At 45.6% G+C, this 27,047-nt stretch overlaps 1 long non-coding RNA gene and 1 pseudogene across 4 annotated transcripts in view; one reads left to right on the top strand and one right to left on the bottom strand.

The window, feature by feature from the left end:
* The window catches only part of LOC307211344, a 45,294-nt gene extending 19,131 nt beyond the window's left edge, over nt 1-26,163 (bottom strand). Inside the window, exons 1-3 of one of the 3 annotated variants that reach the window (XR_013836385.1) lie at nt 25,858-26,163; nt 7,838-7,983; nt 5,374-5,490 (exon numbers count right to left, since the gene is read on the bottom strand). This is a non-coding gene — a long non-coding RNA (uncharacterized lncRNA). Of the gene's footprint in view, nt 1-5,373; nt 5,491-7,837; nt 10,352-25,857 lie in introns of those variants that run through there. The other 2 variants (XR_013836386.1, XR_013836387.1) reach the window with 2 other exon arrangements.
* LOC307211328 (twist-related protein 2 pseudogene) lies at nt 107-23,623 on the top strand (annotated as a pseudogene). The gene is made up of 2 exons (XR_013843916.1): nt 107-911; nt 21,105-23,623. The product of XR_013843916.1 is annotated as a twist-related protein 2 pseudogene (transcript).
* Nucleotides 26,164-27,047: the final 884 nt, after the last annotated feature.

Raw genomic sequence — 27,047 nt, 5'->3', positions numbered from 1 at the left:
AGAGAAGAGGAAAGGAAGGCAATCTGGAACCCATAAGCTCTCTTGATGTTTGCATTATCGTGGAGGACTGCATTGGTCTGTGCACGGCCCCTCCCCTGGAACGCCTTACCCTATCCGTAAAGGGCATTAACAACATTTTCATAACGTCCCTCCTCTCTTTAGCCCTTTAGGAAGGGTGGAGGGAAAGGAGGGTGAATAAGCAGATCCTTGAAGGTTGGAGCAACTCAGAAAGCCTTTGCCGCTCTGGAAGCCGTGGGGCTTTTTTTTTGGAAGGGTCCCACCCTTAAGGTTGCCCCATTTGAACCTCGGGTCGCCTTGGCTTGGATGCACCACGGCCTGTTAGATCCAGGTCCTTGCTGCGTCTACTGAGAGGGAAGGGAAGGAGATTCGCAAAGGATGAAAGAGGAAAGCATGTGCCCAGATTCACCGGAGGGGAGCTTGGTGACCAGCGAGGAGGAGAGCGAGAGGGTCCCCAAAAAAGGCCTGCGCAAGAGGACCCAACTAGGCAAACCCTTGGCCTCAGCTCCCCTGCAGGAGTGCAGTGCCCCCTCACCCCAGGGGAAGCGCAGCAAGCGCAGCCCTGTGCCACAGACCTTCGAGGACATGCACACGCAGCGGGTGATTGCCAATGTGCGGGAGCGCCAGCGTACCCAGTCGCTGAACGATGCCTTCGCTGAACTGCGCAAAATCATCCCCACGCTGCCTTCCGACAAGCTCAGCAAGATCCAGACACTCAAGCTGGCGGCGCGATACATCGACTTCCTCTACCAGGTTCTGCAGAGCGATGAGCTCGACCACAAGATCTCCAGCTGCAACTACCTGGCCCACGAGAGGCTCAGCTACGCCTTCTCCGTCTGGAGGATGGAAGGGGCCTGGTCCATGTCAGCATCCCACTGAGACCCACCAGGAAGGTATGTCCTGCTCCATGCTCTTCTCCTGCCTTGCACTTCTTCTCTAGGCTGAGTTCCAAGACCAGGGCATGGCTAGCTGCAGACTGCTCTTTAACTCTAAAAAGTTATAGTGCACATACAAAAAAAGCACAACTTTGGGCATGTGCAAAATATCTTTCCAGTCACCAGTGAACAACCATAACCAGCTTCCAGATATCTGCAACTAGGCATAAGGGCTTTCTGGTCAGAAGGCTGAAAAAGCATGGTACCCTGACAATCTTTAGATTTGAGCAGTTTTAGACTACACAGAGACAATGTGGAAGTTGAAAGTGGCACATTCCTGCAGCCGATGGACACATGCCTTTCTTTCATCCCACAGTCACTTCTGGTCCCCAGACCTGCTTGCCAGAAGATAGCGGGTAAGGAATAACCACACTACAGGCAAATGACTCCTCTCTCTAAGACACCAGCATAAAACAATGTGCACACTGTCATTTGTCCCCTGTAAAAAAACTAAAAAAAAAAATCCCATGGCATTTCATAAAGACATTGAGCAGGGATACAAGAACTGCATCCTAAGCACACTTCTTTGGAAGCAAGCCCCTCTGCATTTGACAACCATATGTCAGGAGTACTCTGATGGTGTTTCCTGCTTGGCAGGGGGTTGGACTCGATGGCCCTTGTGGTCTCTTCCAGCTCTATGATTCTATGATTCTATGGTAGGACTCGCATTCGAAAGACGGTGCTTAGGACTGTGCAGGACTTTGCATGGGACTGGGGGAGAAAGGTAAACTTGGGTCAGCAACTTGGGTTGTTGTTTTGTTAGAAATAGGCCTGGGCTGTTGTTTTTTTGTCCCTCCTAAATTGAGCAGTTCCTGGATTTCAGTAGCAAAACCCACCACAAAGCAGGTGCTGGATCTCAGCTGAAACCGACATGCTTGAACTGGTCATTTTTATGTGTTTGATTAAGCTCAACCTATATGTTCATGTGTATTCAAATTTCATGAACCATTTATTTCTATAAATGGCATTTATGTAAGCAGAAATGCCACAAATATGTATCATTTTCTGCGCCTGATGCAGTTCCAGCCCAAGACGGTCTCCCCCCCCACTCTCTTGGTGCCTAAGCAGAGCCCACCGAGACCAACATTTTTGTAAAGTCTCACTTCACCATTCAAATACCGATTCCTGCCAATGGCTTGTCCACAAATCCAGATAAATTCAGAGATGGTCAGGCCCAGAAGATGCCTTTATCCTTTTAAATGAAAAGCTGGATTATAGGGAATTAAGTACAAATTGCTTTCTGTTTTGGCTGTAGGTTGTAATCCAACGTCAGTCATATTTAGAGTAGAGCCACTGAAATGAATCGAGAGGACTAAATTGTGCCTTCTGATTTCAGTGAGTCAGTTTGGAGTATGACTAATGTTGTATACAATTTTTTATCTTTATTTTGTGTTTGGAAGGCAGACCCATTCCATATCGCCTTTATAAGCAGGCCAACAAATTTTTCACCAGGGACACATTGCATTCATCCATTTCTAATAGAAATATAAAACCTACACCCACTGAAACATACATTCAATCCCCCACAATTCTCCTCCATATTAAACACATTCATAATGAGACAAATAGGCATGCCAGAGCCCCAAACACACTTCATAACATGACTTGCAAAGCCATCCTGTTTTTTGTATATTATGCACAAACCATCTGTCACCCTTTTCATGTTCCTGCAAGAGAAGTCAGCTCTGCTGTTCCCATTTCACAGACTTGGAAATGGAGGTTGATAAAAAGAGCCTATCGCCTGGATGCCTGTTCATGTGCCTGCCCTGGATAACAATGGCACCTCATCATTATTTCTATGTGTGAAAATGATGTATACCTCCCTCAGAATAAAACCACACTTTTGGCATTATATAAATGTAAACAGCTAGCATCTCCTGCCTCCATATGTGAAATCACAAACATGGATTAAAACTGCACCACTGCAGATATGGTTTTACATTGGGATGCCACAAATAGATAAGATAAGATAAACTTTATTTGCATTAGCCAATGGCCATAGCAACATAAAACAAGCAATATATACAAATAAAATATATACAAATAAAATATATACAAATAAAAAATACAGCAATGGGTAAAAAGGGCAATCATATGGCCAAGATTATCGTTCAGATAGTGGCCCTTAATCTCATTGCACCCTCGATAAACCTCACAACCTTTGCTGTTGTCTGATCATTTTTTATGCCACAAATATTTATGCGCTCCTTGCTGCCTCAAGTAGACCTTAAATGCTACCCCACTTCCCTCTGCAGTTAGGGTCAACATTTTTAAAAAGTCTCACTGAACCATTTGGACATAAATTCCTGCCTTCATCTATTCTTTTCTTGCAGAGGGCAATGATTTCCTTTGGACATGGTTTAAAAAATCATGGCAGGCTTGGGTAAATGCCGCTTTTGAAAAGCACCCAAAATTCAGCCGTCTGAAGCAGCTTGCATCACTTTGCTGCATGGTATGATTGGCTCAGTTTTGGTGCATTAAACTGCACATTTCCTGCTGTAAATTCATAGCCTGAATAGTCAGGGAGCCAGTTTGCGATTATTACCATCAGATCCACACACAGCCACCCAAAATTTTTTGCAGGGTGTTGTGCAAACAAGCTAAATGCACATTGGATGCACAGCAATGATTCAAATCAGCGAGAGAAAGGCTTCTATGCTCTTGACCAGGAAACATGATGCACAGATATGCCTACCTCAGTTAATGAAATGCATTGCAGAACAAAGATTCGGATCTGCATTGCAAAACAGAATAATTGTAAATCAGCATGTGGGGAGGCAGAAATACTGTGGCAGGTTTTAGACACCCCTAGTTGGCTACATTGCTTGACACCCTGACAAGTCTGCTGTGACTTTAAGGGTTTCCAGGAAGGAAGAATTTCACTAGCTGTGATCCCTTCCCCTGCCCCCCCCCGACATTTCTCTCATTTAGAAACTGAAGAATCTGGTCCTGGATGCCACTAAGGTTGCCCAGGGAGTTAAAGAATGTTATAAGGTTACTTATTCATATCAAACAGGTATCCAATGCCAAGACAAAAAAAAAAAAAGGAAACTTGCACTAACGTACCCCAAAATTCTGCAACAAGGAAAGCATAATTCTGCAACCCATATAAGATATGGGCAAAATTTCACAACCTCTCTTCTTTTGCATCATTTATCCTACATTTTATTCTTCCTTTGCATACATTTCCCCGCACCTGTTATTTGAAGTTATTTGAAGTGATGCAAATAACTATGTGACAGAGCAGGGAAGCCCAGTCTTCTGGTCGCCAGAACTCTTGTTCAGCAAGCATAGTCTTGCAACCATAAGGACTAGAAAGCTTAGGGGAAGAGATAGAACTTAGTGGTGGTGGCGCATCTGCTTTGCGTGCAGGTGGTCCCCAGGTACAAATCCTGGCATCTCCAGGTCGTGCTGGGAAATAATTCTGTCAGAAACCCTGGAGAGCCACTGGCAATCCGTGCCAAGAGCACGGAGCTTGAGCTGGACAGACCAGCTTCCTATGCCTTATGAAAAAAGCAAGCAAGCCAGGATTCATGTGGCCCAGTCCTTACAACTCTGCTTTCTAGTGCTTAAAGACTTGGGGCAGAGGCCCATGGCGCAACTCTGCATAATATTTGCATATGCTGATTTCTATGGATAGATGCCTCTGATAAATTGCAATGGCAGGTGGGGAGCAGAGGTCTCACCAGGATGAAATAGGGAAAGTGAATATATATTTCTTTTTAAAAAGGGAAGGCAGGAGATCCAAGGCCTGCTGCAAAAGACACGAGACATGGGCCCTCTAGGCCACCTCCTAAATATTCCCCTGCTCAAAAGTTAAGTTCCACTGAACTTTAGGGTTACCAAAACTCCAAGTAAGCATGCAGAGGATGGAAGCTTTCAAAAATGAAGGCTGCAATTGTGCACACATTTTGATGGTTAGTTAAGTCCCATGGAATTCATTGGGACTTACTTCCAAGTGAAGCTGCACAAAATTGTGCTACAAACGCCACAGTCAATATTCCAATTTTGCAGGTCTGGGCTCCCCCCCCCCCCAGTGAGGAGAGGTTTCTGCGGAATGCTGCTTGACATTTTAAAAGACAACCCCGTCCACCTCCAATCATTCTGTTGACTTCTTCAGTACATAGCCTACTTTTCTGGACCAGCTGCTCCCCAAAGCTGCTGACCAACACCTTTATAAAAATGGGAACATTTGATTTCAAATTGACAACTAGCAAGCAAAAATATATATCAAAATCAATACTTGTAAAAACAGGAAATGGCATCAATTCTTCAAAATAATGAGAAATGATTGAATTAAGTAGCTTGCCCTGTCCTCCTAATGGGGTCAATGGAACAAATTTGATCCATCACCCTACCAACACCCCGCAAAGGAATTTCAGAAACATGTAGGTGCAACCCTGGAAATGCCAAAAATTACCTCGGACAGTGGCATCACTCGCAAAAGTGTACATTCAAAAGCACACACTCCAGGATCAGCTCTGCACATGCTGGAACAATCTTCTTGGTTAGCATGTCCCATCCATGGCTTAAGCCCCTGGGATGGGATGAAAACAAAACAGGGCAATTAATGCCGAAGAAAACGGTGATTGCTCTTTGAGATTGCTGCAGGCAGAGTATCACCCGGAAAGAGGAAAGTATATCAGACCTAGCCTGATCTCTGACCCTGTGGCTACTCTCTCCCACAGGGCAATAACCTCTCATGATGCCCCCCCCCCCTTCGGCTCAGCCCCTTTTTATTATACAACAGTGAATTCAGTTTTTGTTTTCTGCCATATGTTGGAAAAATATTGTCTGCTGCCGGAGGAAGGAGAGATGAAGCATGGGGGGGGGGAATCTAACCAACCTGAGAGTCTTTCCCCTTGGCCCCTCAACCTTCAGGATGAGTCTGGGTAACATTAGCTCCGGGGTCATTCTGTCAGGAGGACAACACCCCTCAGCTGGGCTACAGTTAGTTGCTCTTTTTCCCCAGCAAGAACTGATGCGAGCCCGAGACTGATGGCCTATGGAGGTTTCCCTTTTCTCTAGGTTGGTTCTCACTTCGTACCTTGACAATGATCATGGGCACCTTGCAAGCCAGCGCAAAGTGCTTACAGTAAGTTCCAAATATATACAGAACATACTGGATTTTCGTAGCCTGTAAGTCCCATGGTCCATGTGCTCAGTCCTTCCATTAGAATCAATGGGGCTTAAGTAGCAGCTAACATTGGCTGGGCTGTGAGTGCATAAGGAACAATCCTCAGTCCTGTTCAGATCCATCTGTATTCCTACCCGAGTAAGCAGCATCTGATTGGGGCAGACATCAGAGGCATTACTACCCTACACATTTCCTCTTTTTCCTTTCAGCAGGGCAAACAACTCTCACAAATCCAAAGCACAGGGGGAAATAAAGAGAAGTCCCCTAATCAGACTTTAGGCAAGGAAATCTTGGAGCACTTTGTGCTCCTGGATACTGCAAATAGGTTCTTTCTGCTCTTGAAATTCTGTTAGAAAGGCTGGAGCTGCACAACCTGCGGGAGACTTCTGTGTTAGTAGCTGTAGCTATGCTACAGGCCTGGTTCCCCAACTGAAGCACCCATTCACAAAGGTCGTGATTTAGGACTTCTTGTCTGCACTGTCCCCTTCTCCACTTGTCCTGTGGCTCCTTCACTTTACCACATGCAGCAGAAGAGCCGTGGCTCAAAGATGGAGCACCTGCTTTGTACGCAAAAGGTCCCATGTTCAGTTTCTGGCATCTCCTGGTACGGCTGGGAGAAACCTCAATCCAAAATGCTGGAGAGCTGCTGCCAATTAGTGTAGACAATACTGAGCTAGATGGGCCAACAGTATGACTTTGTAGAAGGCAGCTTCTTGTGGTCCTGGGTCACCCTAGATTCACCACACTATATTTGAGTTTCAGATGTTTTCAGGAGGAATGTTGGTGGAACCACCTGCCACCTGGTTCCCATTTAATCTCCTGGGTCCTTTGGTTTAAGTGGCATTTTGCTTATTTATTTTCCCACTTAATTTATATTCCTCTTGACTGTTGCCATTTTTAAACCTGCCAATCAAACAACTCATGGCAGTGAGCACACAAGGAGCAAAATGACTTCAGTTTTAAAAAAACAAAAGATGAAGCTGTATTGCAACAAAAATAGCAAAACCATTACACGGTGAGCTAAATTCAGAGCCACCTAACCCACCCATGCTCACTATTAAAATAAAAGAGCAAGCAAAGCATTTCCCTGCCACCTCCAAAATGTAGCAAGTCTTGCATTCCATCAAGTTACCGATGGGAGAATGTTTCAGAACAAGATTAGATAAGTCCTGCAATGCAGAACATCGAAAGCTACTTTATACCGAGTCAGACCACTGGCCCATCTATTTAAATTTACTGCATTTATATCCCAGCCTCTTTTCATCATGGAACTCAATGTGTCATGCATTGGACTCCCAGGTGGTCACCCATTCAGGTACTAAACAGACCCAGACCTGCCTAGCTGCCGCCAGGTGTCTGCCTCATGTACCTTTAGGCCAAACCCTGGCATCTAGCTCAGTACTGCCTCTAGCAGCTCTCACTGTTCCCTGAAGATCAAGGGAGGAGCAGAAACACTGTCTCTTTATCTTCAGAAAATAGTCCCTACAGAGCAAGAGACCTCATCTGTCCTCCTCATCACTGCGCTGGGCTGGGCTGGGCTAGGAGAGGAACCTCTCCTCCTAGCTTAGCATTGCAACAGGGAGATCACTGCTGCTAGAAAATTTTTGCACACAGGAAAGAGGATGGTGCCGCGCCAGAGGGAGATGGTGCACCTTTGCAAGAACATTGGGTGGAAGAGAAGGAGGTGCCTAATTTTGGGAAAGGGCTGCTAGGCCACCAGAAGTAGCTTTGCAGCCTTTATATATACCTGGGCCAGATGCAGACTGTGGGTTCACCACCCCTGCGGTAGAGTCTCAGGTGAGGTTTTTTCCCCCAGCCCTACATGGAGATGGCAGGGACTGAAGTGGATATCTTCTGCTGGCAAAGCTGGTGCTCATCCAACAAATGATGGTTCTTCCTAGAACAGATTTGAAATGAACAGCTGTGATGGATACTAATTTGATTAACCATGGTATTTGTTGCTACTGGATTTAAAAACAAAACCAAAATGCACAAACCTTACAAATACAAGTTGGGGTCTATAGGGGGTGAGATTCACTGGCTGTATGTTGTATCATCAAGGGGTGGAATCTGGAGAAACTGCCCTCAAATAGGCTCTAGTGCACCAACAGGGTGATTTTCCTTCTCCTTTAGTTCTTTATGGTGCAATCAATCGTACGCATGCTCACTCAGAAGTTAAGTCCCATTGTGTTCCATGGAGCTTAATGCCAATAAAGTGTGCACAGGATCTTAACCCCAAACTGAGAACTGGACTACGATCCCAAGGAAATTGGGAATGTGTGTGTGGAAAGTGTCTCAGAGGATGCATGCATCCCCAAATGCCAGCTCCATCCCCACTTTTAGCCTGCTTGCTGAAGGGAAGCAAACAGTAGGTGGCCCAGATTAGGCGGAAGTCAGTTCCCAACCTTCAGGATCACATATGGTGCCAATGCTTCATTGAAGCATGTAGGAAGCACATATCAGTTTTTGGCTGGCAAACATCATTTTGACTTAAATGTTTTCCTGCAACACTCCCCCCCCCATGCTGCATGCTCCCAGCACATGCACAAACACATGCTCACTTTCCCATACTTTAATTATTACCCAAGTTTATGTATCAAAGTGATTCTGAATAAGAGAATACCACATACCTTATCAACAATTGGTGCTATTCAACCAAGTGTCACTTAGAGTAGACCCCCTTGAAACTGATGAGCATAACCAACTTAAGGTCATTTAATTCCAGTAGATCTACCTTGAGCAAAATTTAGCTGCATAACACCTATCATGAAATTCAGAATAAAATGAATCACAGTACATAGCTCTGAGGTCACATTTCAGGGAAAGCCTCTGAAAAGAAAAATACCAAAGCAAGAGTCTGAAGCTTAACGTGGCTGGTGCTTGCCTAATATAAGTAGGAAAGGTGTTTCATAAGGCAGGTGCTGCAACACCTTCCTCCCGATTATCTTGGAGTGGACATCAAGAGCACAGGGCTCTGCTCAAAAGGTTTCTCCTGACAAACAAGGTGACTGGACAGAAGCACATGGCGTAAGGCATTCCATGAGATATTAATACCACTAGGGATGTGGGAGAAGTTCTATATTGTTTGCATTTTAGTAAGAGACTACCTAATTCACACTCCTTGAACCCAAACACAAGAAATTTGCACTTTCCTGAATTTTGCAATGCAGTTCCCCAACCTAATAATGGGTACAAAATTCATATATTCAGGGGAAATGTGCATAAATGCATACAATTGTGAAAACACCACACAAAAAATGCATTGCATTAGGTGAAATTGCTTGCAATAATATTAGGTGAACTTCACACAAAAATGCTGACAATTTTTTCATGTTTTTTTGTTTTGTTTTTTAAAAACTGAATGGCTGCCGGAATGTAGAAAGCTGAATTTAAGGTTGCAAAGATGAGAAATTGAGGCAAAACAAAACTGATGCATTTGTCAATCCTTAATATCATCCATGCCACCCAAAGCTACTAAAAATGTTTTAAAAAGCAAGAATTCCATGAAAATAAAGGGCAGTCACTGCCAATGCCCCATTTATGTTCCCAGAAGGAATTAGCATGTATATGACAGGGTGCTCAGAAATCACCAGGGAGGGGGCTGCTATATAACTCAGACCCTAGAGAAGTATAGGCTTGTCCCTGTGTGATGAAGCCAAAGCCTCTCGGATCTGGGTTTGGTTCTCAGTGGGTTGTGTTGTTGCTGTTGTTGTTAAACCTAGGATAGTGGTTGCTTCTGGACTTTAGCACTTTCTGCCAGGATCACACATATATTCAAGTAGATGCCGATAACGCCCTTTGCGCAATAAGAATGCATCTTCATAACTCACCATAAAAGAAAAAGGCTACGTTGAAATAAATAACAATGGCTAAACAGTGCTATTGCATAATGGATCCATTTCCAGTAAAGAAATAAGTAGGACTTTGTGTGGTAAGATAAAAACCACTCGGCAGTGATGTTGTATAACGTCTGCACAAATTCCGTGAAAGCAAATCAGAGAGATTACTCAACGTTCGCTTTGTCTGGAAGTGACCACTGGCTCCTTTCCAGGGTTTGCATTTGATTGAAGGCAAAAACCCATTTCTTCTGAAGTGAAATTCCAGTCATCCCTCTGCTGGAACCCTGGAAAGCCCCTGCCAGTCTGTGTGGACAGCACTGAACTAAATGGACCAATGGGTCTGATGTGATACAAGGCAGCTTCCTATGTCTGTGGGGCAGGCTGCAGTTAATGAAAGAAAGGCACCAGGGGCACAGGCGGCAGCTAACCTGGAAGTAGTGTTGTTGTTGTTGTTTAGTTGTTTAGTGTCCGACTCTTCGTGACCCCATGGACCAGAGCATGCCAGGCACTCCTGTCTTCCACTGCCTCCAGCAGTTTGGTCAAACTCATGCTGGTAGCTTCGAGAACACTGTCCCACCATCTCGTCCTCTGTCGTCCCCTTCTCCTTGTGCCCTCCATCTTTCCCAACATCAGGGACTTTTCCATGGAGTCTTCTCTTCTCATGAGGTGGCCAAAGTCTTGGAGCCTCAGCTTCAGGATCTGTCTGTGGGTTAAGAACTTTGCCCCAGGATGAGAACGGAAATCATGTGCTGGCAGCATGGCAGCAGTGGGAGACCCCATTAGCAAAAGCGCTCCCCAGGTTAAGAACAGTTTCAGGTTTAGAACAGACCTCCGGAACGAATTAAGTTTGTAACCCAAGGTACCACTGTATAGCTCAATTCCAGTCTTTACAGTGGGGCCAGAATCTGGCCTGATTCACATATCACTTATCTTTAGGCAGGCAAGCCACAGGGGGATGCTGGATTCTATACTAATATCTCTCTCTCTCTCTCTCTCTCTCTCTCTCTCTCTCTCTCTCTCTCTCTCCCCTCCTATGCATTGTGCAAGTTTAGACTTAAGACACAAGCAGCCCTAGCCTGCTAATTCTGGACGGATGTGGCCTGGGTGACATAGCAGGTCTCCTTGCCTCCTGATGCAGCTAGCCAGATGCAAGCAGCAAAACACAACTAGGATACATTCCCACGGCCTGTGTACCCAGCATCTCCCTCCCTCAGGCACCTGCCCCCCACCCTTCATGGCAGGCAAGAAGGGGCAAGCAAAAGGGCCATGGAAGGAACAGGCAGGAAGGAGCCACAGCTGCCTTTTCTCTCTTTTTAAATCAACCTATTAAAGGGCAATGAAGTGGCAAGCCTGCGGCAAGGGTTGGTGCAGTGCATGGAACATGTGAAGTCTGTGCCCAGAGGGCTTATGGTCCATCTACATGAGGGATGGGGAACATCTTGCTCTCCAGATGTTGCAGGACTCCACCTCCCATCAGCCCCAGTCAGAAAGACCAAGGCTTATTAGAGGGTGATGCTGGGAGCCGTTGTCTAGCAACTTCTGGAGGGCCAGAAGCTTCCCCACTCAGGTCAGCATTTGCTGCACAGATATCGAGTGAACTGGGAGATTAGATAAGTGATTCTCAAAGGATGTGGCAGGAGAGGATGACAAGTGTGGCGGGATACTTTTTCAAAATGAGAGCAAGAGCATTGGCTATTCTTCTACAGTTCTCCATATTGTTGTGAACAGGGATGTTCAACTTGGACAAATATGAAAGACTGGAAAAGAGAAAGGCTTCTTTCTCTTTCTGTTGAGGAGAGAGTTTGTTTGTCTCAAGTAAGACCCAAATGTAAATGAGATTACCCAGCAAAAACATGCTCACTCCTCTCACTGAGTTTGTATACATACTTATTGCAAGAGGCTTGTTTATAATTATATTTTGGGAATGATTCATGTTCCTCTGTAGCTGCATTGTTTTATACTTTCTGGTTGTCCTGTGATCATATTATAAAGTAGTTGCGTTCTGTGCTATAAATCATGCACTGCTGGTTGTTTGTTTTTGTTAACAATTAAAAATCCAGTGCGGCACCAACTATTTTTTTATTATTATTCTTTTTTCTATTTTTATTATTATTTTTTCCAGAGAAAAAAGGACCAATGGATTAGATGATCAGTTTAAGGGTGGGATAGTCTCTGGACAATAGGCAGAGAAGCACAGCTCTGCTGGAAAGATTGTGCGAAAGCAGATGGTCGCAGGGTGGGGTGGAGAACAGGGAGCTTGGCAAACAGGGAGGATCTCCCAGCCCAGACTGTAGCATGTCCACATTACTACTTTTTATACCAGTTTAGCTACTAAGGTTTCTTCCCTGCGCCCCAAGGTATCCTGGGAGTTGTGGTTTCATTAGGGTGCTGTGCTAATCCCAAACACCCTCTAAGCTACAGTTCCCAGGCTACTGGGGCGGGGAGGCAGGGGGGAGAGAAGAGGGAATGGCTGTCGGTCATACATGTCAGCTCAACACGGCACGTTTTACTTGAACGTCTCTTCCACTCCAGCTCATCATATTTAGCCCTGCCACTGTGCTTCAAAGTGCTCAGAGCACTTCACAGATCTCCTATGAAGATCTCCTATGAACCGAATGAAGCTTAAAGCTTCAGGGCCCCTGGTCCTAGAGGCAGTGGGGGAGCATTCTTTGCTGGCACCCAGGGCAGGCACATGTGTGCCAGGTGCGGGAACTGCCTTGTGGGGGGAGGGCGCACTGCTGGAACGATCCCCACCCACCAGAGCTAAGTGGGGCCGCACTGCACTGCACTGCCTGCCCAGCCAGTGCCACCCTGCTTTGAGGAGTGCACTCACGGCGCCCTACAAGCCCAGCACCACTTTGCAAGACTTGCAAAAACAGTGCGGGCTGGCAGGGTGCGTGCCTGTTGCATCCTTCTCACCCACTCTCCAGCTGGATGACATTGTGAGGAATACCCCCTCCCAAAAAAACCCTGCGCCTGGGGTGATGGTGCCCCAGACTTGCCCATGCTACGCCTCTGCCTGGAGGAGCCCCAGAAACTACCTTTATCCACATGAAGTAGCAGCACTCAAATTGGTTTTTGTTGTTGTATATATTTCAACAATCCCAGAGTTTGAGAGTCAGGAGCACAGATGTTGTAAAAGTGTGGTGATCTGTCATGCAACAACCCCATTGAAGGAGAGAACCTTGTTGGTTGCTAAGGGGCCCCCATGACAACTCAAGTTCCAGGGCCCAAAAAATGCAGGTCTGCCACTGCACAGATGCATTAGATGCTTACTAACAACCATGTAAGGTTGACCAGTACGATCATCCTTAAACTGCTTAGGAGAACCAGAAGCCTTCCTATTAGGAATTGTAGGTAGAGAAGCACACAGGCAGAATCAAACATTATTCTTATATGCTACAACTGCAGTGAGAATTATTAGCCCAATGATGGAAACAGGAAGAGATACTATTGAAAGAAGAGTGGCAGATGAAATTAATGGACTATGCCGAATTGGCGAAAGTGACTGGGAAAATTTGGAACCAGTAGGACCAGAATTTCTTGAAAGACTGGAACAAGATTATGTTGTATTTGAAAGATGACTGTAAACAACTGACATCGCTAATAGGGTTACAAGAAGCTTTGTAGGCTTAAATTATCATTTATTACTAAATGCAATTTACAAATTGTTTATTTAAGATTAGGATCTAATAGAAATATTAATAAGAATAAAATGCATATTAGAGATTAAGTTGGAAAACCATTAGTCGAGGAGGAGGGTAGTTCTAGACTTATGTAGCCAAATGTTTTTATTTATTTATTTATAAGATTGATGTTATGATGGAAAATATTTGGAAAAACCAATAAAAATTATTATAAAAAAATAAAAATAAATGAACTGCTTAGGAGAACCCAGTAAGTTTATGGAAGAGACAATTTAAACCAAGAACTTCCTCGTTCATTGCTCAACCTTCAGGGCCACAAGACTAGATTTTATTTTATTTTATTATTTTTAAAGAACTAGAGAGTCCCAAGAATCCATGCCTAAAATTGCACTCTTAGAATCGCTTGTTCAACAACTGCATTATGGTGGAGTGGAAAGAATACCCATCTGATTTTATTCTTATGAAAAGCAGACATGGTCTGCATGATCTTTGAGGGTGCAGAGAGATTTGAATCAGAGCTGTGGCACTGGAAGACAGCCACCGTAGGGTCATTTGGGGGTGGGGCTTTAAGTGTCCACCGTACCAGCAAAGGATGGAGAGCTGCACTGCAGCTCTGTCCCTCTTGGGACTTATCTCCAAAACCCCCCAAACATGTCAGGGCTGACGGAGAAAGAGCATGATGTGGACGACTGAGAGGGGAAGAGCCAAGCCTGTTTTCAGTAAATGCTGGCTTGGGTTTCTTTGTGGGGAGAGGGGACTTTGGCCTTGTTAAATCTTGCATAGAGATTAAAAGGGAGAGGGGTTTCCAGGATGGGCTTTTCAAAAAATCTTGGCTGGTGCATTGTTCGCTCATCCCAAGCATTTCGCTTTTGAAAGCAGGAAGGTGTGAGTTATTGCTACACATAAGGCCAAACTATTCCATGTGTTCCAATGCATGATTGATTTTCACTTGTCTAGATTGTTTTCTTGTTTAATGGCATTCATGGGAAGCGAGTGATCAGGCTCTTGGCAAATGGTGTGGGTGTGTAAACCCCCGTGCTACCACCCCAATAACCCCCTCCCTGAAGATTGGTATTTGCAGAAGGGCCGTTACTATTGAACATTTTTAAAATTTTTCCCTCTGCCAATTCCTCCCCCACCCCCACCCCCCGGAAAAGCATTTCCCCCTGGATCCCCCCCCCCCCGGGCCTTAATGTTCCTCTTTCCAAGAACTGCCCATCAAGGACAAAGGCTCTGTCCAGATTTTTCATCTCTGAGGTGGGCTGGTCCAGGGCACCAGCCCTGCAGAGCTCCCAGGCCAAAAGGAAAACCACAGCTTCTACCACCCCTCCGAAAACTTCCACCCAACCTTTTGTGGCTCCCCCCCCCCCTTGTGGCTCCCCCCCACCAGCTTTGTTAACTGCAGCTCCTTTCCCTCACTCCATACAAGTTGAACAGAGCAAAAATGTTTATTAAAATCAATCAATCAATATATCATTTGTAATGGAGGAGGATGGGGGGAAATGTGCCTCCCATTAAGAAAACTCTTAACGGGTTTTATCCCCCACTCCAAAACAATTATTCAAAAGATCTGAGGGTGGTGGTGGGGAAACATGCTTTTAACCCCCCCCCCCCCATATTGCACTTTAACCTAAAGTGGCAAACAATCATAAAACACTAAAATATGAAATGCAAAAGATTTCAACAAAACAAGATAGTAAAAGTCCAAAAATAAAATAAAATACATAGGAGCAGGATATAATAGCGGGATCTCACTAACTGAAACAACAGCAATCTGAAAAAAATAAAAACCCAGCAAAGTAGACAGACAATGCAAACAGGTTCTGCCGACTCAGAATCATCTTTATAGAGCGGGCTGCTTACAGCCGTTTATTGAGCTTTTGGCTATTTAATGAGCATTCCTTTGAATTTCTTTTCAGGGTAGTTAGGTGGCATTTATACCAAAGCAAGTGTGATCCTGTGCATTTCTTCACCAATTTCCCATCTTTGGGAAAATTGATTTGTTGTGCAACAGCTCGAATCAACTATAATTGTACTTGAATCTGTATGTGATTTGATCCAGTGTTTTGGGGCTAGTGGCATTTTTTTAGGTGGATTTTTTTTTTTTTTTTTGAAATTTTAACTGCACTGGACTCTTTTGGTTCAGTTTCCTTTCATTCTGAAACAAGTGGCAAGTGCAAACACTGCCCCTTTACTATCAAGCCAGGTTCAAGCTACTTGTTTTAATTTACAAAGCCCCCGAATGACTTAGGTCCAGTGTACCTTAGGGATCCCTGAACCCTGTACTTCAACTCAATTACTAAGATCATCTTGAGGAGGATCATTGGCCATTCCCTGAGTTGGTGGCGCTCACTTGAGAGTGACAAGAAACTGAGCCTTTGGCATCATTGGCCCAGTGCTATGGAATCCCCTGCCAACTGAGATCCAGAAGGCACCTTCTCTGCCATCTTTTAAACACCTGCTAGCACTACATAGTTAGCTGGGGAAACAACAAGAGACGGATTTCTGCCCAACTGCTTTGTAATTTCAGCAGCCTTAGATTCAGGGACAAGCAAGCGTCCCATGACTAGAGGCATCATATGGCGTGCACACTCATTTATTTCATCCCACGTCTCAGCTCAAAGAGGTTTGAGAAAACTCTGCAAAACATTTAAGCAGTGAATCCTTCCCAACGATCTGCCCGCATCCCGCTTGCTCAAAAGCCCCTGCTGACATGAATGGATTACTTACGCAAGCAGCTTAATGTCGGAGCAGCAACCTTGCGCAAGTTCACTGCTCTGATGGGACACTGCCCACCCACGGTGACCACTGATGCGATGAGCAGCAGGATGGCCATTTCAAAAAGGTCACTGTAACTGTGTCTCTAAGAGACACTAGCAGAGACAAATGCTTATCTCACGGTGTGAAAAGCTTTACTAAACCGACTGTATCTCAAGCAGCTGCAAGTACAGCAAGAGCTTCTGACCACATCAGGCAGACTGAAACTTAAATATCCCCTATGACTATGGAGAACCAAACTTCTCCTCAACTTCCTTTCCCTTCTTTGTTAGTGATCTTGTTGCTTTCTTCTTTCTTACAACCTGTATTTTAAACTTTGTTTCTGAGTCAAAATGCTGAGTTGGTTTGAAAATGCAAGAGAGAACAAACACATGTGGATCTCTGCCTGCAATTTTAGATCTTCTAAAGGCTAAAGTAGATGTGTTCCAAATATGATGCTGCCACTGGTGGCCTATTGGCACCACTTTTAAGTGTGCCTGAATTCAGCTGTCAGGGAGAAAAAAGCCACTGCTTTGTAGTTTTGGAAAAGCCCACAGAGGCAGCATCAGCCAAAAGCTACAAGTGCATTTAAAAGCACTTTGGAATACCCCCCCCCCCTGCATCAGATAATGTGCATGGCCCCTTCCAGAAGTTATGCTGTTCCTGCCTTCAGGTATCATCACATTCCCTTTCCCTGGGTGGGAACTTGGCTCACACTGTTCTGCACCCAGGAGTGCCAACTAGAATAAAATATTGTGGGGGCCCAGGTAAGCCCCACCCTGCATAATCAATCACATGATGCAGTGCACACACATGATTTCATAAACTTTGTGGGGGTCCAGCCCCCTCAAATATTTCATTGTGAGGGCCAAAGCCCCACAGCCCCTAGAGCTGGCTCCTATGTCTGCATCTAAGTTTGGAAACAACCCCAAAAGGTATCCTTCTAGCCTGCTCCAACACTTTCATTCACACAGAGAGAGCTCTGCAGTGAAACTGACAAGACTGAGGAAAGCCTGATCAATTTCATGAGAAAACAGAGAGGAAGACTTCGAGAGAAACTGTCATCAGGGAAATCCATATTGTTTCCCCTAAACTTGCCAGTTTCAGTAGAAAGCAGAAAATGTGTAGGTGGAGAAACTGGTGAAAACTGACAAGGTTTTCCTACGTTAGTTTGTTGGGGGAGGAAAAGACGAAAAAGAGAGAAAGATTGGGGTGGGGGGCACTGCCACTCTTTTCAGAAGGGATCCAATCACACACCAGAGAATTCAGGTTGCACAATTATAGTTTATTGGGAGGTCTTGCTCAACAAACCCACTTCCATTAAAATGGGAGTTTTGTGGTAAGGAAATTGATGGACGGAAATGCACTGGCAAGTGTGAGGCAACGCTTGCTTTGACGCAACTTCATCCAACCTTCCCAAACAAGCAAACCAGAATGAATGTTCATGAAATAACTTCCCTTGTCTAACATCCCTGCAAACAAATCAGGATGAATGCTCCACAAACAGTTCCTCTGGAAGTGTTCTATACGTATGGAGATAAATGAACGAGAAAGGAAGCAGGAAGTTGTTCTCATGCAGACACCCCTGCAAAAATGGCAGGAAGCGGAATTGTGCTTCAGTTACTTCCACTCACAAGATGCACAATGACAGTATGAGAACATTTAAAAATGCATTGTTGCCTTTCACACCAATGGCAGAAGAAACACTCAACTGTGCTTTTAGGGCGTCAGTTACAGATTGCAGACCCAGCCAAGGCTGTCATGTGTAGTTCAGCCCCAACTGGCATGCTTGAAAGTTGACCGCCTTAGCAGCTCATCAGCTGGTCCATTTCTCCTCCTTGCTTGCATTCCAGGAGGGACACAAGAGGGGAAAATGGGGAGGAGCAGGCATTGAAAGTGTGAAAAGAAAATCCAAGTAATTTAATGTGATGTGGCTATGCTGATGATTTAGTCCAAGTAATTTAAGGTGCTGATGATTTATGGTGCCGGGGGCCTTCTCTGTGGCTACAATCCCAGGCTCCACAAGTCTGGGCCAAGAGAGATCTGGCTAGCCCCACTTCTAGTTACCTTCAGCCAGCAAGATTTTACTTACCGTATTTTTCGCTCTATAACACGCACCCGACCATAACACACACGTAGTTTTTAGAGGAGGAAAACAAGAAAAAAAATTTCTAAATGAAACAGTGGATGTATGATTTTTGTGGTTCATGCTGTGGCCACAGACATGTGATCTGACTGTGAGTTTGGAGTAGCCCAATGCAAAAATCCTGAGGATCCATGTGGATCCATGCTTTGTAACCACGTTTTTGCACCACTGTGGCCCTAGGCAAGTGGGTGTGTGATTTTTTTGGTGCAAGGTGTAGCCATGGAAATGCTATGTGATCTGATGGTGAATTTGGGGTGACCCAGTGCAAAAATCCCAAGGATCCATGTGGATCCGTGCTTTGTAACCACGTTTTAAGTGGGGAGAGAAGGAAAAGCACTCAAGGGACAAGGAGCATGTGTGGGGTGTGTGGAGAAGGATGCTGCTAATAATGCAGGAGAGGGGTTTTGAGGGGAGAAGCACGCGTGGGGTGGGTGGAGAAGGATGCTACTAAGAAGAGGGGTATAAGGGGAGAAGGCTCCTCTCCTCTCCCACTTTGCTCCTTTAAAGAAGCAGGCTCTCTGTCCCTCTCTCCTCCCCACTCAGCGGCTCTTCTCCCGCTTTGCTGTTTCAAAGCGAGCCACGGAGGAGGGAAGGAAGGGGAACCATGGATCCTCTGCTCACGACTGCAGCAGATCCCCCCGCCACCCGTAAGCATTCCCTCCATAACACGCACAGACATTTCCCCTTACTTTCTAGGAGGAAAAAAGTGAGTGTTATGGTGCAAAAAATACGGTAATCAGATTTTCGGTGGCATTTGGATGAGGGTGCTGTGTAGATGCTGCACGAAACTTGTGCTGGCAGCCCCAAGTCCACAATGAAGTCCCCTTTGGAAGGACCCTCCGGCAGGCCTGGCAGGCACAGCTGCTGAAATCCTTTCTCCCAAAAGGTTCAGAATGTCTGATCCTCCCTTTTCTCTACTTTTGGCCCATTAGCCAACATGCAATAAACAAACAAATAAACAAACATTGCAACAGGATGCTTTTACTCTGATGTTTTACCTGTCTCTTATGGCTGTTTTCAACACACTTTGTTGTATTCCATTGCTGGACTCCAACCCTCAGCACCCTTAGCTAGCAGGAGCAGTGGTCAGGGCTGATGGGAGCTGTAGTCCAGCAATAGCCAGGGACCCCACTGTGTCCCTGCTCCCCACCTGCCTCCTCACTTTGCCTAACGGTATAGGTCTGGCCATGAGGATGGTGGTTCCTAAGAGGAGCTCAAGAGGAGGCAAGCAAGGACGACTTAGAATCATAGAATCATAGAGTTGGAAGAGACCACAAGGGCCATCGAGTCCAACCCCCTGCCAAGCAGGAAACACCATCAGAGCACTCCTGACATATGGTTGTCAAGCCTCTGCTTAAAGACCTCCAAAGAAGGAGACTCCACCACACGCCTTGGCAGCAAATTCCACTGTCGAACAGCTCTTACTGTCAGGAAGTTCTTCCTAATGACTTCTGAGCTTCACGTCTTTCACTTAACATAAGTGGCAGCCCTGCCACCCCAGACCCGGTGTGGGAGTGTGGTGGTGTGTAGGGACCTTTGATGATAGCTTTGCACAATGCATTAGTGCTACATGTAACTTGGAGAGTGGAGTATTCCTGTAACATAAAGAGCTGGACTGTAGGTACTTAGCACTCGTTAGGAGCAGATAAATCTTTAAAGCAAGATAGAGTTACAAAGACTTGCTGATCAATATATATATATATATATATATATATATATATATATATATATATATATATAAAATCCTCATCTGGTTTGTGATCCCTGGAAGGATGGTGGTTTTCAGCTGCTTTCATTTAAATAATAAGGAAATGCAGTTCAAAAGGATCAGCTCTCTCATCTCAAAGGGGTTTTATGCATTTAATTTCCTTTGGAGAACAGGCCCCGGAGAGGACTGGGGAAAAGAGAGGCACTAAATATGAGCCAGCCCAGCCAATCAGAAGGTGTAACTTTTAGACGTTAAAGGTTTCCAACAGAAGCAAAAAGGTGGAAGACCTTCAGGCCAGGCCAGTGTCTTCCATATGTCAACATCCTTGAAGGTTTGGGCTTAACCTCCTGAGACTACCCTGAACAAACAGCTGATAGTTTAACCTGTTCAGTTGATTGTTATCACTTCAGACTGGAGACAGGGAATTTTATTATTATACATTGCATTTCTTAATACAGCTCTGCCCAAAGGACTTTCAAAGCAATATATAGCATACCAACCAACAATAATGGCATTGAAAAAAATGAACCAGAGCACAAATGAATTTTTTAATGCCTCCGTGCACAGAGAAATCTAGCACATTGTGGTAAGAGTTGTAGCTTACCCTTCTTGACATACTGGTTTTCTATGTGCCGGGTTGAGTGCATTCAATCCTGCCATCTCCCATTGCAGTAGAGGCTAGAAACTTGTTTACCATGCAATGAGCTACTTGCTGAGAGACAAACGCCCAGGCACCCAGATGGCCTCATCCGTTCTGCTTAGCAGGGGGGAGCCATGGTGATAGTACTTGTTGCATCCAGTATAAATACAGACCTTCTGTAGGCCAGGCTGTTTGTTCCTCTCCCATACAAATACCCCCTGTAAGTTGTCAGTTTGAGTTTGCCAGTGATTTCTTTTTGTGGGTTTTGTTTCTCCAGGTCCATTCAGGAAGGTGGCCAGCAGGTAACACGCTTCTGCCTCACCCAAGAGCAGCAACAGAGGAACTCTTCTCCAGAGAAACTCAGGGCATATACTCTGTATGATTCTCCATCGCCAGCTCAAAAACGAGACCAAACGTGATCACCATCCTCTTGGGGAGAAGAGAGCCCAGCTGAGATCTAGGATGGAGAATCCAGACTTTCCACCATTACTCTGGGAAGAACTGCAGACATAAGCGAGGCAGTGACTCAAAGCAGGCCCAGACTGCTTTTGCTTGTAACAAGCTGATCTCAAAATGTATATCTAGAACTCTTTCAATGAGCTAATTTATTTTTGAATTTGCAGGTTTTAAGAATAATTGTTTTATTTTCAATAGCTTTCTGCTTCCTGGGAGGTTCTTTCCACTTGCTCCCCTCCAGCTATCCACTAGGACCCAAAACAACAGGAATGACTTAAATCCTCTTGAGGTGATCTCCTGTCACCCTCCTTCAACAAGGACTTGAGCTCTAAAAGCCTCACTCCCTCCTCTCCCAATGGGGTTATGGTTATTCCGCTGCCAGAAAAAAACATATTCTGTACATGCTCAGGAGCATTACACTTTTGGTGGTGCTAGTTTATGATTCAAGGCTAAATCCTGCCCCTAAAAAGCAGGACCTGCCCTGGCCTGGTGAGACCCAGCTTCCTCCATTGAGGTCAGCTTGCCCCTTCTAGTGATCCCACAATGGCACATTCTGGTCCAAGTCTCATTGGGATAAGCACACCTTGCTATTGCCTAACACAGCTACTCACCACTGCTAAATGGTCACCATATGGTGGTGGGAAATGAGAGAAACCAAATGCTTCTGGGGTGGGTGTGTATCTATCAGTAGCACAGGCTCAGTAAGTGGTGCAGTGGTCATTCTGTCTCCCCAGGGAACCCTGGGAACTGAGGGACTCATAGAATGTAGTTCTGTGAGAATTCTGAGAACCCGCACCAAACCACAATTCCCAGGAACTGTGGGAGTGGGTGAGCCATTAATCTTAAAGTAGCCTATAAAACAAACCCAAATTTATACTTCAGACTTACTCATTTTTTTCTGAACACAGTGGATTGCAAAGGATGCAAGGCCTTCATTGAGAGACTGCAACTCAGTGGTGGAGCACATGATGTGAACTGCCCTGAGATCTTATGATAAAGGGTGGTATAGAAGTCCTGATGATGATGATGATGATACTTTGCAAACAATGTCCCAGACATCCAGCCTCCAAGGAATGCATTGCCTGCTGCCATGTGACAGCGACAGATGTGGCACACTCTTTCAAGGCCAGATCTGCTGCCTCCTTGACAGTCCTCCCCATGTTGCATCTACAGTGGCCTCTGGGCAAAGAGGAGGTCCTGCTGGCCTCCTGCCACCCTTGTTCCTGATGTAGATCTTCACTCACTACTGACAAGGAGGTGGGCGCCATTTTGTGGTATGCCTCAGGTGCCAAAACGTCTTGGGCCGGCTCTGGTCGCAGACTCAGTCTCTGGCATCTCTAGGTAGAAGGATCAGAAAACTGATGGTGGTGGAAGAAACCCCTCTCCACCAAGATCCTGCAGAGTTGATAGTCCTTGGAAAATGGCCTGACTGGTCCAAGGCAGCTTTCTACATTCTCTCTTTGCCAGGGTTACTTGGCGACTGTGCTAATATCCCATCATTCCCCTTGTTGGGTGGCTTAAGGTTGGAAAATGACACTTCCTCACTAAATGTAACTGACACGTTCTTTGAATTGCTTCACAGGGGGCAGAATAACTGCCGAGCCCTTGCTTGTAAGCTACCTACTGAATTATGGTACATAAACTGGGGGCTTGAAAAAGGGATGAGGCCAGAGGTGACCACTGGAACATATACCATAGAGAGCAGTAGCCCTGGCTACTGACCATGCTTACTGGAGCTGGTGGGAGTTGTAGTTCAGCAGCCTCTGAAGGGCCAAAGGTTCTCCACTCCGGATTTAGAGAGGTGTGGGAAGCAGGCAGACAGTTCCCGTTCCCAGATAGGAGGAGGAGGGAAGGGGGTCACCTGCTCTTGCCTTTAGAAGTAGCTTGATTATCTGCAAAAACCAGAATGGGAAGCTTTTCACTGCCAGCTGGAACATTGCTGGCTCATGCCTGCAGATCCAACTGCTATACAGGCACAGCTGAAGAGGGTGTTAAAACAGCTGGCAACCCTAGCCTCCTGTTTCAAAGAACACAAAGCACCTGTATCCTTGAACAGTTCCCTGATTCTACAAGACAAATGACTATTGTTATGTATGATTATATGGGTCCCTAGAAAGACATTCAAAGGGCATAAATCCCTTTGCAAATGGCAGGAAGGACGTACTTTGTAATTATTCTGCTCTGATAATGCTATAGATGTATAAACATACATATGGAGAAACAGAGGGAGACTTTTTTAAAAAGTTGTTTTGCAATTGTTTAACCCCCCCCCCCAATTCAGGGCTTTTGGATCTTGCTAAATCTCAAGCACTTCAAAACACAATAAAAGCTATGATGGTGCCCTTGTTTGCAGATAAGACTAGTATATTTTCCAAGATTCAAAAACAAGCCAACATCCTCCACCCAATATAACATGTGATTTTGTAGTAAGAATGTTTTTTAGAGAGCCTTACCAACAAGGCTGTCAGCTTTCTGAGCTGCTCCTGCTCATCTGCCTTTAACTGCTGAAGTTAAGCAAACACTTTAAAAAGTTCAGCAGGAGCCTGGAACTTAGGGGGAAAGCAAGGAGAGCTGTTCCTGGTGTGAAAACAAAGTGCTAAATATCTGCACGATGAGTTGCTACTTAAGGTACAGGGACTGCCAGTAATAATGCTGGCCACCCTTTAGTCACAAATTTTACTAGCTATACAGTTCCAGGCTTTAGATGTGCAGTGTGGATGTGAACCTAGCCTGGCATCACCTCTTCCCCACCGCACACAATACAAACATTAATGTATTGTTTTGTATATTATTGTATTGTATATGAGCAACCCAATTCACACATCTTTCAGAATCTAAAACACAGCTCCAATATTCCACAAAAGTCAGTCTTGACACTCACCTTCCTTGAGCAACTTTTCATCATTCAGCAGGATGCTGCAAAACTGAGGGACTTGCTGCCTCCATTTCCCCAAGTCTGTTTTCCTAGAAGAGCTCTTAAGAGAAGCTTGCTTCCCGCTGGCTCTTCCCATCTCCTCTACTAAGCCTAGGCAAGAGCACAGCATCCTTCCCCAGCAGTTCACTTCATGGATTGAGGCCATTGTGACCTCAGAGTAGATTGCACCAATCAAACACATCTTACTTAACTTTTGAGCCCCATCCACCACTAAGTGGGCTGTAGCTACATCTTGCTGCAAGGCTACCTTTTGAGATGGAAAAATGGGCTTATGGCCTGAGATCAGGGCTTGCACAAATGTACCTAGAGAGAGTTGGGGTTGGGGTGGGGAGAGAGGGTGGTATATGTGGGATTTTCAAGAATCACAACATAATGTTAATAAATAGCAAAACCTGCAATCCTGGGTGTCAGGTGTTGCTGTGTATCTTCACAGTGCTAGCTTCCTGATTTCACAGTGGGGTGTGTGTGTGTGGTCTTTCAAAGGGTTTTTGTTAACCTGTGAGTGTGAAGAGAGCTGAACATATTAGGCATTAATCAAGAGTAGCACTGTGTGAACCACCCTGAGACCTGCAGGTATAGGGCAGTATATAAACTCAGTAAGTAAGAATACAGTGGTACCTTGGGTTACAGACGCTTCAGGTTACAGATGCTTCAGGTTACAGACTCTGCTAACCCAGAAATAGTACCTTGGGTTCAGAACTTTGCTTCAGGATGAGAACAGAAATCGTGCAGCGGCAGCAGCGGGAGGCCCCATTAGCTAAAGTGGTACCTCAGGTTAAGAACAGTTTCAGGTTAAGAATGAATCTGCAGAACAAAATAAATTCTTAACCTGAGGTACCACTGTAATAAATAATAGCACCCTGGGTCCACAGTCACAATTGTTAATAGAGATCAACTATTTGCATCTTCCTTTCACCCACAGGTTCATGCTCAAAGACATGACCCCCCCAAAGAACCATAGGGACCCCAGCTTGCCTCTCACAAAGCTACAACTTCCCAGAACCCTGGAATCTCATAATGGTGCAATGAGGAAAAACAATCCCATTTTCCAAGGCTGGCAGGAATGTGAAGTGTGTGAAAGGGGCCCTGGAACTCCCATAAACCAGCATTTCCTCCTGCAAGCGGCTTTGTGTTGGAGCGCCTTCTATGATGATGTAGAGAGTTTGACCTCTGGGTGTAAAAAATGCTCCATTTCTCAGACTTTCTTAGTAATCAGGGAATTTTAGTGCTTAACATTCTGGCTTTCTGGCTCATGTTGCAGCCAGCACCCTAACGATCCCGATACCCCTGCGAGTGTGAGTCAGTCCTGCATCCTAATATGTGTAACAACATCACCGCCACGTCTGGAAGTAATTAAATGTCTCCGCACTCTTGTCATCTGACTTCCTGTTGCAGCTCTCTCGTCCCTTCCTCCAAAGGCCGAAGCAGCCTCTCCTCTTCCCACTTAGCCAGCAGCAGGACTCTTTAATAAGGTCTGGCATACCTCAACCCACCCCAAACAAAACACTCACCTAAACCTTGTGACCTCTCCCTGCTTAGAGAGTCTGATTCCAGACTGGTAATCAGTGAGTCAACGGTTTAGCACATTTGCACATGCATGCTCTGTCTGGCCCTAGGAAGTCCCAGGAGACCCAATCACCTTGCCAATTCCACTAGCCAGGAAGCTCACTTTCCCAGTCTTGCTTCGATCAGGCAAGTTCAGTCCCTGGAAGGAAGAAACCGTCTCATTGTCCATGAAACTAGGCAGTGCAAAAAGGCTTTCTTTGTGGTGGCCCCTGCTATGACCGGAGGTGAGGTAGATCAGCACAAGATGATTTCACAATGGAGGACTCAGCACCTTGAGCATTGCCAGGAGGGTGTGTGTGTGTGTGTGTGTGTGTGTGTGTGTGAGAGAGAGAGAGAGAGAGAGAGAGAGAGAGAGAGAGAGCTGCCCCTCTAAATCAAGTAAATAAATAAAAATTACTTAACCAATTGAATTGCAGATAACTTGGTTCTCCCCACCCCCAAAACCTGCTCCCCAACATAAATCCTGGTTACGCCCGTGCCCAGCACCCTTCCTTTTTAGCAAGATGTGTGCTGACTCCCATAGGCACCACTGATCAATACCTGCTGCTGGAAAAGAGCGTTCCAGAGCCTCAGTAAGAAAATCTACCCACTTTTTGGGCAGAGCTCCAGAAGCCACCACCCTCAGCATCAGCACCAGCTCTGCTACTGTCACCACCACACCTGGGACGGAGCACTCAGCCCATTTCTCATACTTTCAACTCTGCAGATCTGCTTCAACAAACAGCCGTTTATCAGCAAGCCGCCTGATGGCTGTTGGGGCTGGTTAGGGCAGCTATAAATAAAAATGCTGTGCAAGGATATTCCTGCCAAAATCCCCTTTTCTATACCTCTGTTAAAGATGCAGGAGCCCTGGGTCTTTTTTTACCTAGTCACCCTACTGCAGGTTGTGGAGGAGCCACCAGCCCTGTTCACGCATTTTGAGGAGGACTTGTCAATGTGTGATGATGGGGGAGCAGGCACAAGTGTGCTAGCCTCCCTCCCCATCCTTGTCTCCATCGCCCTCTGCATCTTCCCCTGAACTGTGTGCAGCAGGGAAGCCTTCTGTACTCAGGGAGGCTTTGCATGTTTTGGATCCTTGATTTTCCAGAGCTCCAAAACACATTGGATCAGTCAAGGAGGGGGGCCTTTGTGTGCAGTGACATTTACCCACACCCACTGCTGGTATGCTGCCCTTGGAGGGTCGGCAAAGGTTGTGGGCAGCCCTCTGTCCAAAAAGGGGTTCACCACCCCTGCTTCACACGTGTATCTGTATACACACTTGCC

Source organism: Podarcis cretensis (genome assembly GCF_951804945.1).
Source record: "Podarcis cretensis genome assembly, chromosome: 2".
Lineage (NCBI taxonomy): Eukaryota > Metazoa > Chordata > Lepidosauria > Squamata > Lacertidae > Podarcis > Podarcis cretensis.
The sequence above is the reverse complement of the archived record's forward strand: the minus strand, read 5'-3'. Positions and strand labels throughout refer to the sequence as shown.